Raw genomic sequence first — 14,079 nt, forward strand, 5'->3', positions numbered from 1 at the left:
GAAGTTGCATTATGTATGGGAATAAAGAATGTGCATTGGAGTCAGAAGCTTTGGATTTGAATCATCGTTCCACTGGATAATAGCTGTGTGACCTTGTACAAGCCATGTAATAATCCCTGAGTTTCAGATTCTTTATCTTAAAAAGATATAGTAAAACCTATCTTACCACAACTACCTTGACGATTAAATTAGATAATGTGTGGAGAGCCCCAAAGACAGGTAACCTGGGAGGTTGGGTTATTCCTACTTTCATGCTTTTTCATACAGTGACACGGCAGAGATCCAGGGAGAGGAAAAGAGGTGTGAGTGGTAGGATTTATCACCACGTAGGGTGTAGGAAGTGTACGCAACCTCCGGACCTAGCAAAGAAGAGGTGTGGGTGGGAGTTTCTTTAAAAGGGCAGGAGGTGACGGATGGAGGGCCCACGCATTGCAGGGCCTATGTCTGCAAGATGCTAGAAACCCCTGTGCCCTGTGAAGGAGCCCTCCTAGAAACACAGACCTTTCTTGATACAAGACAGAGGACACAGCCGTGCTCCCTGATCCATTAGCCATACGATCATAATAAATGTTCCCATGATTCCAAGTCCATTCTCTCCACTCTGGGATGGGGGTGTCCTCTACTTTTTTCAAAATTCTTTATAAAGTGGGAAATGCAACCTACTTATTTTTCAGTAGGATGCTAGTGTGCAAGTAAGTGACAGAAACCCAAATCAGTAATGTGTAAAGAGAGGAATTCCTCATAGAGTCAGGTGCAGGAACAAAGTTGGGTTCCAGGGACTCCTGGAAACATGGCCTGCTTGTCCCAGCGGGCCTGGAACATTCTTGGTGTTAGGACTTGAAGCCCAGTGCCCTGAGAAGCCCCTCAGTACAGACACACCGGGGCAGCTGGTCCCTGTCCTTGTCCTTCCCTGCGGCCCCCCTCTGAGTGTCTGCTTCTTTCTGCTCCACGTGCTCCGTTTGCACAGTTAGAACCCCAGTGGCAGGTCTCAGTCTCTAATTTTGTTATCAGATGTGCAATTTCATTTCCTATTGCCCATGATGTATATGTACCTATAGTTTACAATAACCCCGTTTTAAAAAGTTTCATACTTTGCTCTCAGAAAATAATCAAAATTTTGTGCCCAGCATCTATAATTTATAACAAAAGGCTGCTTCAGGAGCCACTGTACTGATGAGTTCAGTGCATTCCTGAGACTACCTATGTTCAGATGAGACCACTTAAATACATTCCATGATCTTTGAGAAATCATGCAGGGAATATAGGGAAGATCCTTGTTTTTAAGAAAATTGGAGTAAAATCTGCCCAGTGGGGCATCTGGGTGGCTCAGTGGATTAAGCGTTTCACTTCAGCTCAGATCATGGTCTCACGATTTGTGGGTTCGATCCCCTTGCTGGGCTCTGTGCTGACAGCTGAGAGCCTGAAGCCTGCTTTAGATTCTGTGTCTCCCTCTCTCTCTCTGTCCCTCCCCTGCTCGCACTCTGTGTGTCTCTCTCAAAAATAAAGAAACATTAAAAAAATTTTTTTTAAATCCACCCAATGGTAAATTCTACAAAATCAATGGTCTTGGCTATTTTGCCCACCATGGTTACCCCGAGTGTTAATACCCAGTTGGCCAAGTGGATGAACGAATGAGGTAAATGACAATGAAAACATGAGAAAGCTCAGTGGTGTGTGTGTGCTACCTGTTCTGTGGGATGGAAACTCAGATTAGGAAGCACACTGAACTGTATGGGACTTGGCAAGGATTTGGAATAGTTGAGAATAGATATATAATGAGAATAGGAACCAGGTTCTTTACTGTCTTCTTTTTTCAGCTTCTGACCCAGTCATAGATCACAAAACCTGCTTGGTGGACAAGGGGAATGGCTTTCCCCTACTGGTAAGGCACATGGTATTTTCCCCTCCTTGAAACTCACACTCTCCAAGGAGGTAGATGTAGAACAATGGGACAGTCAGGCCAATGGTCACCAGTACCCCTCTTGATCATTCCTAAGTGTCTTCCATTTGAATGGATCCGTTGTAAAAGCAAGCAGATTTTGTGAATGTTTCCCTATCATACCATTCATTTTTTCACCCTCCTTTCCATTTCCACATAGCCTCATGCAGTGTAGCTGTCCACCCCTAGCTCATTCTTGTACGTGGATGTCTATTGATGCTTCCACTCTCTTAATCAGCAGTAGGACTTAATTGACACATCATTAAAATACACTCAGACACCATCTGAACTGGAATCAGAATAAATTGCAGGCAAAGGGCTCAAGCCAGCCTTCTAGATTTGTGTGTGGAGGAGGTAAAGTCGTTTTTTTTTTCCATAGCCTTTCTCCAGCATTTCTCTGATTCTAAACCAGCCAAATTGGACTAACATCTCCATGACGCTACTTCACCACTTGCGTTTTTGTAGTGGCAGCAGCCTAATGGTTTGCACTGAACTGTTTTAACACTTGCCCATGTGTTGGGGCTGCTCTTTTATTATGGATGAGCAGCCCTGGTCTTGAGAGGTTCACTTGGTGCAATATGGGTTTCATCTGGGTATGATCGTTTTGATCAGTGTTGTTGACTGAGCAAGCCGCTGCCAAACCTCCCCCTACGTAGATTGCCTACTGAGAGAAGTGGGCCAGCTCCGTTGCTTGGTTCCGAGACACAGAATTCAGCAACACGGGGGTCATATTACCCCAAACTCCACTTCACCTAAATAAACACTTGTCATATGTGCCCAGGAAAGAGATGTTTTCCTGTTGGTATCGCTTTTTTCTGGAGCCGAGAGGACAATTGCTTCCTTGCAAACATGGGCAGATGAAATACACTACGTTCTGTCCTTTTACCATCTGCTTCTCGCTTTTTTTTTTTTTTTAATTTTAAGCTGCATGACTAAACTTTATTATCTGATGGGTGAAGGTGGGCTCCACCGCAGTAACTGCGCTCAACTCCTTGAGGCTTGGAATGAATGCAAAGTCGCAGGGCTGATCTGCAAGGGGTGAGTCAGAAATCAATTGGCCACTGTGCAATTATCACTGGCTGTGTCAAATACCGAGACATTAGCATTCAAAGATTCCTCCCGGCAAGATTCACAGCGGGAGGGAGGGAGGGATGGAAGGGGAGCTGCAACAACAAAAACCTTGTTTTGTTTCATTCCTCTAAATATCTACGCTTGCATAATTTCCCTTTCTCTTTGTGCTGCCTGGAAGTGCTGCGAGAGAGTCACTTCCCAAGCTCTGTGTCTTTAAACTTGTCCTTCACCATCCGTGGTTTCTAGTCTCCATTATCTCCCTGCATTGCCTTGTTTCCCTTTAAAGCATTCTATCACCTTAGGTGAACACAGTACTCCTTAAGAATGTCTGACTATCCCTTCCAACTCCCATCCATCCTGCTTTCCCCGCCGGTCCTCTGGCTTCTAGAGCTGGGGCTGGGACAAGAAAGCCACTCCGCTCAGATGTAAAGTGTAAGGGGACACCAAAACCTTGAGGTGAAATAATATTTCAATACCATATTGGTTTAAAGATTGTGTTTAATTATTATTATTTTTTATTTGGGGATCATTATAGTTTTACATGCAGTTGTAAGAAATAATATAAAGAAATACCCCCTTAGCCTTTACACAGCTTCCTCCAGTGGTCAACATCCTGCAACACTATAGTACAAAGTCACAGCCAGGATGTTGCCATTGATCCCGTCAAGATACAGAACATTTCCTTCAGGACCAGGGTCCCTCAAGTTGCCCTGTTAGAGCGCCCCTCCTTTTCTCCCCCCTCCCCCACTTTTCTTAGTCCTAGGCAATTACTAATCTCTTCTCCATTGTAACAGTGTTGTCATTTCGAAAATGTTTTTTCAATAGAATCACACTTTTATATAACTGTAGAGGCCGCTTTTAGACAACAGGCTTGAACAATGAAAACTTGATCAAGGCAGAAGGGCCCACAGGGACCCCAACCTCCTGGCTGAGTACAGGCAGGCCCATCAGGTGACCCACCTCAAAATAAGCATATGCCTTAGCTTAGCTGACCAGTGGGGCTACCGTCAACCAGGCAATTACCAAAAAAAGGGAAAATTCCTTATGTCCCCATATTTCCTCACCTTCCTCCTTTATTTGTTTTTCTAATTTTTTTAAACTTTACATTTGAGAGAGAGGGAGAAAGACACAGAGTGTGAACAGGGGAGGAACAGAGGGAGAGGGAGACACAGAATCCAAAGCAGACTCCAGGCTCTAAGCTGTCAGCACAGAGCCCAACGTGGGGCTCGAACACACAAACTGTGAGTTCATGAGCTAAGCTGAAGACAGATGCTTAACCCACTGAGCCACCAAGGCACCCCCCACTTTCCTCCTTTAAAAACAGGCCCCACCCACTACCTCATTGTAGATGGTTTCTCCTTTGCTGTCCTGTGTGTGTTCAATAAACTTCTATCTGCTTTGCTCTGCCTCAGGTGAATTCTTTCACCACCAGTGCTACTGGCTTCCACATTTGGGGGTCCCTGTCTGGTGGGGAGAGACACCACAATAACCTTTTAGGGTTTTTTTTTTTTCCACTGAGCATAATTCTCTGGAGATCTATCCAGGTTGCTACATGCATCAATAATTTGCTCCTTTATTGCTGAGTAGTATTACATGGTATGTGTGTGCCTCAGTTTGTTCATTCACTCACTGAAGGACAAACTTGTTTCCAGTTTGGGACTATTACAAATAAAGCTCCTATAAAACATTCAGGTACAGATTTTGGCATGAACATAGTTTTCATGTTGGAGGGATAAATGCCCAGCAGTACAATTCCTGTGTCATATGGTTGTTGCACATTTAGGTCTTTGAGATACTGTCAAACTGTTTAATGGTCTTACCATTATACGTTCCCATTAGCAATGTGTGAGTGATCCCTTTTCTCCATCTTCACCAGCATCGGGCTTTGTCACTATTTTTCATTTTACCCATTCTTTGTTATTGCTGTTGTTTTAATGTTTTATTTATTTCTGAGAGGGAGACAGCATGAGCAGGGGAGAGTCAGAGAAAGAGGGAGACACAAAATCTGAAGCAGACACCAGGCTCTGAGCTAGCTGTCAACACAGAGCCCGATGCAGGACTTGAACACACAAACGTTGAGATCATGACCTGAGTCGAAGTTGGACACTTAACAGACTGAGCCACCCAAGCACCCCTTGTTTTAGCCATTCTGATAGGCATGCAGTAATATTTCTTTATGGTTTTAATTTGCACACTTCCTAATGATATTTAACATCTTTTCATTGCTTATTTGCATCTGTATATCCTCTTCAGAAAAAAAATGTCTTTTCATATCTTTTGCTCATTTCCTAATTGGATTGAGTTCTATCTGAAATGTTGAGTTTCAAAGTTCTCGGTATATTCTAGATACTCATGCTTTGTTGAGTACATGTTTTACATGTATTTTCCTGCAGTCTGTAACTTATCTTTTTATTCTCTCCACATGGTCTTAAAAAACCATAAGCTGTAAATTTTGATAAAGTCCAATTTATCATTTTTTCATTTTTAGATTATGTTTTTGATGTCAAGTCTAAGATCTCTTTGTCTAGCCCCAGATTGCAAAGATTTCTCTGATTTTGTCTGAAAAGTTTTGTAGTTTTATATGTAATTCCATTTTGAATTAATTTTTGCATTAGATGTAAGACTTGGGTTGAGGTTCATTTATTTTTCTGTGAAGTGTAATTGCTCCAGCATTACTTATTGAAAAGATTGTCCTTACTCCCTCGAATTATTGTTTCACTTTTGTCAAAAAACAATCGAAGGGGCTCCTGGGTAGCTTAGTCAGTTAAGTGGTAGACTCTTGATCTTGGCTCAGGTCATGATTTCACAAGTCATGAGTTCAAGCCCTGCATAGGCTCTGATGGTGCAGAGCCTGCTTGGGATTCTGTCTCTCCTTTTCTCTGCCCCTCCCCTCCTTGTGACCTCTCTCTCTCTCTCTCAAAATAAGTAAATAAACATAAAAAATAATAATAAATTGATTGAAGATATTTATGTTTGTCAATTTCTGGGCTCTGTATTCCGTTTCATTGACCCATTGTCTACCCCTCCATCACTGCCACAAAGTCAAAAAAATTATTTTAAATAATCCATGATAAACAAAATACCAAAATTCTAAATGACACAGGATCAGTAACAATGCCGTGGTAAGCCATATTGGAGCTGGAGGCAAAAGGAAAAATCAGTAATAGCAATCCTCTGGTGACTTTCAATCATCAATATGAACAACTACTTGCTTGGACATTTACTCATCAGTCAACACACCACAAACATTTGGCAATCAACAAATATTTGCTAACAGAGGCTGGAAATTAATTTATTATCCAAGGCATTCCCAAAACACATACAAAGAAGAACACCAATAAACAAAGGTAGAAATATAGAACCTGTTTCCAGTCACCTGAACAATTTTTAATTTAAGATCCTTTAAACTTTCATCTCAATGTTTAGTACCATGTAGATATAACCAACAAAGAACATGTAAGATACAAAAGATTTTATGGGGTGGGAATATTTTGCCACTACTGTGGAAGTTTATTCTACATGTTGTTTAAAAAAATGGGACAAAACAGCAGCATAGGTTTTTCCCATGAGGTAAGTACATAGCAAATAATAGTGAATCTCTTTAATGGTGAAGTGTGGTGAGACTGGATTAGATATCAACCAACCATTTTTGCAATTTTGAAAACATCTTTATATAACTATAAGTAGGTTATTAAAATTAAAAATATTTGTCACCTATGGCATGAACATGAGCCAACAGTAATGGACATTGGCTATAAATGACAGATAGGCCTGTTCTGGGGTATATCAGCACAAAATATGTCCTATCACAAAGGGCATTATACCTAATCCAGGTATAATGTTAAGAAAAGTCTTTTGTTTTCTTATTATCCACATGAAATCTTCAGAGTTAACATGATGAAATTTTTCATCTCGACATTCATCAGTATCATTTTATAATCTGTTAGCAAATATTTGTTGATTGCCATGCTCAAGATGCTCATATATATGTGTGTAATTTATTGATAAACTAAGTCCTTCATACACATGGACAGGCATTCTTGATTGACAGACAAATGTGAGGAAACCATTTGTTTTTTGCTTCAAAATTAGTATACTTAATTCTAATAGTAACATTTCTTTTTATATAATTTATATACTTGAGGTGTTAACTCCTTATACTCATATGGATCTCAATGGATGAATGTATTAGGCTAACTCTTACCAATTCTAAGCAGTATCAGTATTCCCTTTTTATAGATGGGAAAACTGATGACCTTGGAAATGTTAAAGACTAAACCAAAACCCATGTCCTCTGACTGCTGACCTGGTCCCCTTCATAATGTCTGTAAGGAAACTCTTTGCAAATAACAAAGCTTTATTTGAATTGTAGGCATTTTTTATTCTGATTAAAAAAAGAAATATCCTTCTATATGAAAATGACTGAGGAAAGTGGCTTGTGAACTACACCTTTGAGTAAAGACTCAATTCTAAAAGACACATTATAAAAAAAAAAAAAAAGACAAGTAATTGATTGGTACCTGATTTTACTTTTTCTTTCATTAATGTCCAGATCCTCTTTAGTCCCCAAGTAGAGTCACATACTTTATGTTGGGGAGAGAAACATTTCTCATGTTGGGTTCTTAAAAACTTTTTCTAAAGAGTGGGTTGATTAAGCCAACCCATTGTGTTGATTTGTTAGTTTTATAAAACAACAGTGTCTTGCTCAGATAGGCCAACTTAGTAGTCCAATAGCCTTAAGATCCTCTCATGCTATATGTGAGACTTTGGATGAAGGTCACGACTTGCAGTATAATTGTTTTTGAACCATGAGAACCAGACACATAATTGGTGCTCTGGAAAAGTTTTGCCCTTCAGAAGCTGAACATTTTATTTTCTATAGTGTTGTTAAAACTGCACAATTTACTTTATTAAAAATATAGTCCAGGACTGCTATGTTGATAAATTACAAAACTCCCCCACTATTTTCCTTCTCTGAGTCTCCACCACCTCCAACCTGTATCTCTTTCTATTGTTCTACTGTTATGGTCCCTGATGAATGCCTGACTTCACAAAATGACATGGGCAGGTCAACAGGTATCACTGTACAAAAAACAAGAAAACAAAAAACCAGAAAGCTTAACTATTTTTCAATGTTTATTGAAGTGCCAACCTAATAATATACTTTTTGGGGGTGGGTCAGTGGGCAGAACTTTGTGTCAGCCTAGGAAACTTGCCAAATAATTCAATTACATTGGAAATATTAATTTAGTTGAGTGGACATCTGTAAACCTTATTCAGTTCAGTACAATGCTAATGTTATATCAGTTCCAATTTTATAAGTTCATCGTTGTTATAGGACCACAGTCTTGCCAATATTCTCATAAATGTACCACATCACCTTTCCTTTGAATACTATATAATTATGATGAGCATAGATAATAGAGACTGAACTGTTTTAGTGATTTATGGGAAGGAATTGTTTCAGAAGGGACAGAATATTGTTGTAAAACGAGCGACAGTAACCATTTGCATAAATGAGCTAAAAAGTAAAACGTGTAGAAAAGAGTAAAAAGAGAAGGCACAGAACTAACATTCAAAGCAAAGGGTAGACAGGAGAGAGCCAAGCAGGTGAATGCTTATAGCATATTTTAAAAAGAATGTTCAGAATGATGCATGATCAACAGATGGCCAAACAATTTTTTGGAAGGATATGGAAAGAAATAACAGCCTTTGATTTTAACCTGGAGAAAGTTATTGGTGATTCTAGGGTGAATGCTTCTGTTTGTTAGTGAGAAGAACTAAGGCATTGCAGGTAATAGTGGAGGAAATAGAGGCAGCTGGTAGCGCTATAACAAGTCATCAGTTATCTGCATTTGGAGGTGTCCATTAAGAGCAAAGTTCCCAGGGGAAAATGACAAGACATAAACCATTCCCTCATGCTTCCAGGGTTGTGGCCAATGTCCCTTCTTCCTCTGAGCTCCTGTAGTTTATCCATCTGTGACCCTCATTTGGCACTTAGGACCTGCTGGCTTGTATTGTTCTTTATTTCTTTAAGAGTTGGTCTATTTCCCAAACAGCCTGTGAGCTCTTTAACAACTGCTTTATATCGTATGCCACAATGCCTTGAACAGAACGTTAGTGATAGTAACAGTTGTCAAGGTAGGGGTGGTAAAAGTCGTAATAGAAATAGCTGTTACTAGGCCTGTGCTCAGTCCTTTATATATTTTATCTCATTTAATCCTCCTCCCTAGGTAGCTATTATTATTATCTGTCATTATCTTCAGTTTGAAAGCGAGGAGGCTGAGACTCAGAGTTCAATAGCTCACTTCTGCTCACGCAGCTTTCAGGTGGCAGAGTTGGGACTCAAATTCAAGGCTCTCAGAACTCAGTGGCCACATTTTAGTGAAGAAGATCTTGCACACACAATCTCCTTCCTTTTTTTTCCACTGGTATCTGAAGTTCTCAACAATGAGAATTTTATCAAGATATCAGTGCAACAAGTTGTTTTATACTTATCACTGGAATCCTCAATTCTCCTGTATTTTATGATTTTTATGATTTGTCATAAAATACGTCTGGGAGAAGCTGGAGGTCATGCGAGCTCTGATGGAGGTAAAGGTCTGAAAAGCAGTAACTCTCTGACAGGCTTTCTCAGGAGGGCAGCACAGAGAGCATTTTCTGTCACACTAAGCACTCACAGACACACAGCACAGGCAGAGGCCAGACAGAGTTGTTGGATAAAGTAGAGAACACCCAATTACATTTGAGTTTCAGATAAACAACAACAGAAAAATTTAGTATAAGTATGTCCCAAATGTTGCATGGGACATAATTATACTAAAAAGTATGCTTTAAATATAAAATCTCAATTTAACTGAGCATTCTATATTTTTATTTGCATAATCTGACAGCTTTTAGACCCCAGCACATCTCTTCCATCTTCTGAGATAAGGAAGTACAGATCTGAACCGTAAACCAGGAAGGAGGAAGGAAAGAAATGTTTCTGTCACTCTTTTGAAAATCTGAACTGCTACTCAAGTAAACTTGACCAACCTAAAAGGTGGGAATTTTACTTTAAGTCTGAATCCTAGTCATTCAAGATATAGAAAATAATTTAAAAAATAATTTTAAGTTCTTTGTACTTTTTTCTCTCATACACACAAAAAAGAATATAGAAAAGAATGCTTTAAACCCTCATCTACATGCAGTAACTTATTTGACTGATTTCATGATTTCATGGATTCTGTAAGGCAAACAAGGGATTGGGTTCTAGTTACGGTTCACATAACGTGTCCACTCAAAATCCTGATAACAACAACAAATCCTGATAGCCAATATCATCCTGTAATATTCCCATCTGTCTCATCTTTTGCAGGAACTCACAGGGTCCTTGAACTGAAAAACAAAACAAAACAAAACAAAAAAACCAACTTTGGAGAACCCAAGCCAACTTCCCTGCCTCTAGGAATGGCTGTTCTTTGCAATGGGCAGATTTGTCTGCACATTTGTGGTTCAGTAAAAACTGCCTGCACCTGGGGCGCCTGGGTGGCTCAGTCGGTTAAGCATTCAACTTTGGCTCAGGTCATGATGTCACTGCCCGTAAGTTCAAGCCCCGTGTTGGACTCTGAGCTGACAGCTCAGAGCCTGGAGCCTGCTTCACATTTTGTGTGTGTCTCTCTCTCTGCACCTCCCCCCATTCATGCTCTGTCTCCCTCTCTCTCAAAAAAAAATAAACATTAAAAAAAAAAACTTCCTGTAACTGAATTACTCAGCGAATTATATTTCTAGTATTCCATCTGAACAACTTTCCTTTAAACATGAATTTTAGGACTGAAGTGCTAGTCCCTGACCCAGTCGCAGCTGACTATAGTCATCACCCAAGCACCCGGGAAGGATCTGGGGAGTTCAGACATGTCGAACAGAGTTGAGAAAGAGTCAGCTGCTCATATCCAGGGGCTTCGATACCTGCAGGTGGAGAACTGGGTCTTATTTTTTTTTCTCTCCTCTTCTTTCCCCTCCCTTCCTATTCTCCCCAGTGGTCTTCCTTCATGCTCAGCATTCAATATATTTGACAGGGACATTGTAACTCTGTTCTGGGAGTTATAGTGACACCTTCCTCTTGGAATTTTTTCAGCTCTAGACCCAACATTCATTAGAAACATTTAAGGAGGACAAAGGAGAAGATCTGGCAACCTATGTTTCTTCAACTTGGCAGAAAATATCTTCCTCTTTTTCCACTATTTTTCTAATTTAAGAGTACATTATTTACTTAATTCCTAAAGGTGACCAATTGTTTGGTATAAGCATTACAAAGGACCTGATTTCATTCCCAAGTTCTCTACTGTGTCTTCTAAATAGCTCAGGATGGGTTATTTTCCAAATCATAACGGCTGTCCTCTGACTCGTATCTATCATCCCTGTAAATGAATCCCATTGAAAATAAAGTAACTTTCATCTCATGAAACCATGTGCTAGAACACTCTGAGACAGATCTCCTTAGGACTTGATGACTCCATCCTATCAGTGCTATCACCAGGAGGTGTGAAATTCAATGTTCTTCTTGTCAATTAATTATTTTGGAAGAAACGGTAAGAAACAACTGCCCTTACAAAATTGGCAAAAAAACAAAACAAAACTTTGAAATTCTGAAAATAAATACGCATTTAAGTAGAAAAATAAAGCTGGCCTGAATTTTAAAAAAGGGCTTTCCAACTGTCTGCGATGAATGACAACGATTCTAAAAATGCACGTATGAGAATATAAACATTTGCTTCGAAGATTCGTTTTGTCCTCATACACTTGTACTGTTTCAAAATGAAATTCTGCTGCTGCCTAAGTTATAAAGTTGAGAAAATGATATATTTGAAACAACTCAAGTTTTTGCTTCAGAAATATAGTAGTCTGTGGGATTGCTTTGTTAGTATTTCAGTTTTCTGATTGCCATCAATCTATTTAAATGTTTCCTTGGAGCTCTTGCAGCATTGAACACGTAAAGACAAATCAAAGAGGTGTGGTAATTAGTGCCAAGGCCTATGTGTCTTACAGTAGCTTCTTCCTTAAAGTGGTTAAAATATAATATTCAAGATTCCAAGAATTTCACAGGACAAGCTGAGCAAAATACCAGGAACGTCATGGATTCTGAGCATGAAATTTGTCTTCGACATACATGTGGTTTTTATCATACACTGAATAAATCTGGTGTTATTTTCTCCTACAAATTGGCCGTGGCTTACATTTCATTTCAGATTCCTTTTGGCGGGGGGGGGGGGGGGGGGCGTACAGGATGGCACATCACAGGACCAAATACTCCCTCGGGAGAGGACTTCCTCTCCAGTGACCAGGAGCTGATGACTCAGCTTGTGAATGATTCTGGGCTCTTGACTTTCTGCTCCAGCACCTGTTTTGAAGTTATGTTTCTCATTGACACTTCTACTAGATGCAATAAGGGGAGGTGCCAAAACGGAATAAAACACTGAACTCGTCTATGCTTCTTTCAAAAAGAAAAGAACTGGGCACAGTAGAAACTACGGGAAAATGACATTATTAAACTGTGGATTATTTCGTTGATATTCTTATTTTAAAAAGCACAACTGAACAATTGCTGTGAAAGAACTATGGTAGGTGCAGTGGGGGTTACCACGGTGGAAGGGGTATAAAGAGGAAACTGAAACAGAGAACCGCATTATAGTATGGATTTCACCAGCCTATCCTTGGAGAGAATCAGGAATCACCTTCTTCGGCCTGACACAGTCATCGCTTTCATGCTGTGTGTCTATGAGTGTGTAGATTATGTGCCCATTTGAGGGTGAGTCTGTATATGTCTGTATGTTGTGTCTGTGTTCTAGCTGGGCCTGAAATCAATTGTTCTAGTTTTATGCCTATGGATTAGATTACGTGAGGGAACGAGCCCACAGCAGGTTCTGTTTCTACTACCTACCCCAAGTACTCTTTGTAGTTTGGTGGGCAGGAAGTGATGAGTTGTATTTTCCATACCCTTATTTCCAGGGTTTATGTCTGGTACTGTCATAAGAAATTATGTGGATAAAAATGCAGGTTGCTGAATTATTTATGTGTCATTTCTATTAAGTTAGTGAGATATATTTGTAAATTACCAATAGTTTCCAAAAGCCTAAAATCATTTAGGCTAATTGGTACATTATACAACCTAACTGGATAATTGATTTTTTTAAATGAATTGGTCCCTAAGTGAGTTTTGAGTATTCTATAATAATTGGTTTCTAATAAACGATATAAATAAATGAGATTAATGCATTGATATAGAAAGCAGCTGCCAGGGCTTTAGTGCAAGTGAAAGACCCACTATATTGGTACGTCAAGTCCAGCAGAATGCTAAGCATAATTTAAGTCAGAAAGTCATCACTTCAGACTGAAAACTTTAGACTGTAATGAAAAGTGCCATCTTTCATTCTTTGATCATGAATTCAGGTGATCGTTTAGTTTAGTAAAGAAAATGTATCATTTACTTTAAATGTAAGGTTAACTTAATTGTGACTTGTGAGGATTGAGATGTCCCAAATATCTAGGGTCCTAGTAATGATCTCAGCAATGAATGAAAAAGTAGTAGTTTCCTTTGCAACAGAGGAACATTCCATCAGCAGAAGGTATTTACAAAAGCACATTAAATAATGGGTGTATTGGGGTTGTTTTTCAAGTTGATTGGGAAGGACACTCTCTCTTTTTAGAAGAGATATATGACTTCATACAGGAGACTTCATGGTCACTGGCCAAATGTTAATGTTCAGCACTTAGTATCTCTGGCTTGGACCCAGTCTTAGCATCTCAGGATCTGTTAAGTTGCTCCTTCTTCTGAAAGGCAACTGGCACTTGAGAGCAATCTGACATCTTTTGTGCAAATGGAACCTGTAAGCCAGAAACACGTGAAACTATTGCATAGCTCTTAGAGGCACCTCTGCTATTTATCCACAAACTTTAAAATGGCACACAACTGTGTTGCTGGTCGGCTTTGTGACACCATTTCTTTATTCTCTGGATACCAGAACTGGCCTCCTTTCGGAGACATTCCCTCCATACCATTTAATATAGCTTAGTAGTACTGTCAGCCAAGG

Source organism: Hyaena hyaena, unplaced genomic scaffold, assembly GCF_003009895.1.
Source record: "Hyaena hyaena isolate Hyena2069 unplaced genomic scaffold, ASM300989v1 scaffold_794, whole genome shotgun sequence".
Taxonomy (NCBI): Eukaryota; Metazoa; Chordata; class Mammalia; order Carnivora; family Hyaenidae; genus Hyaena; species Hyaena hyaena.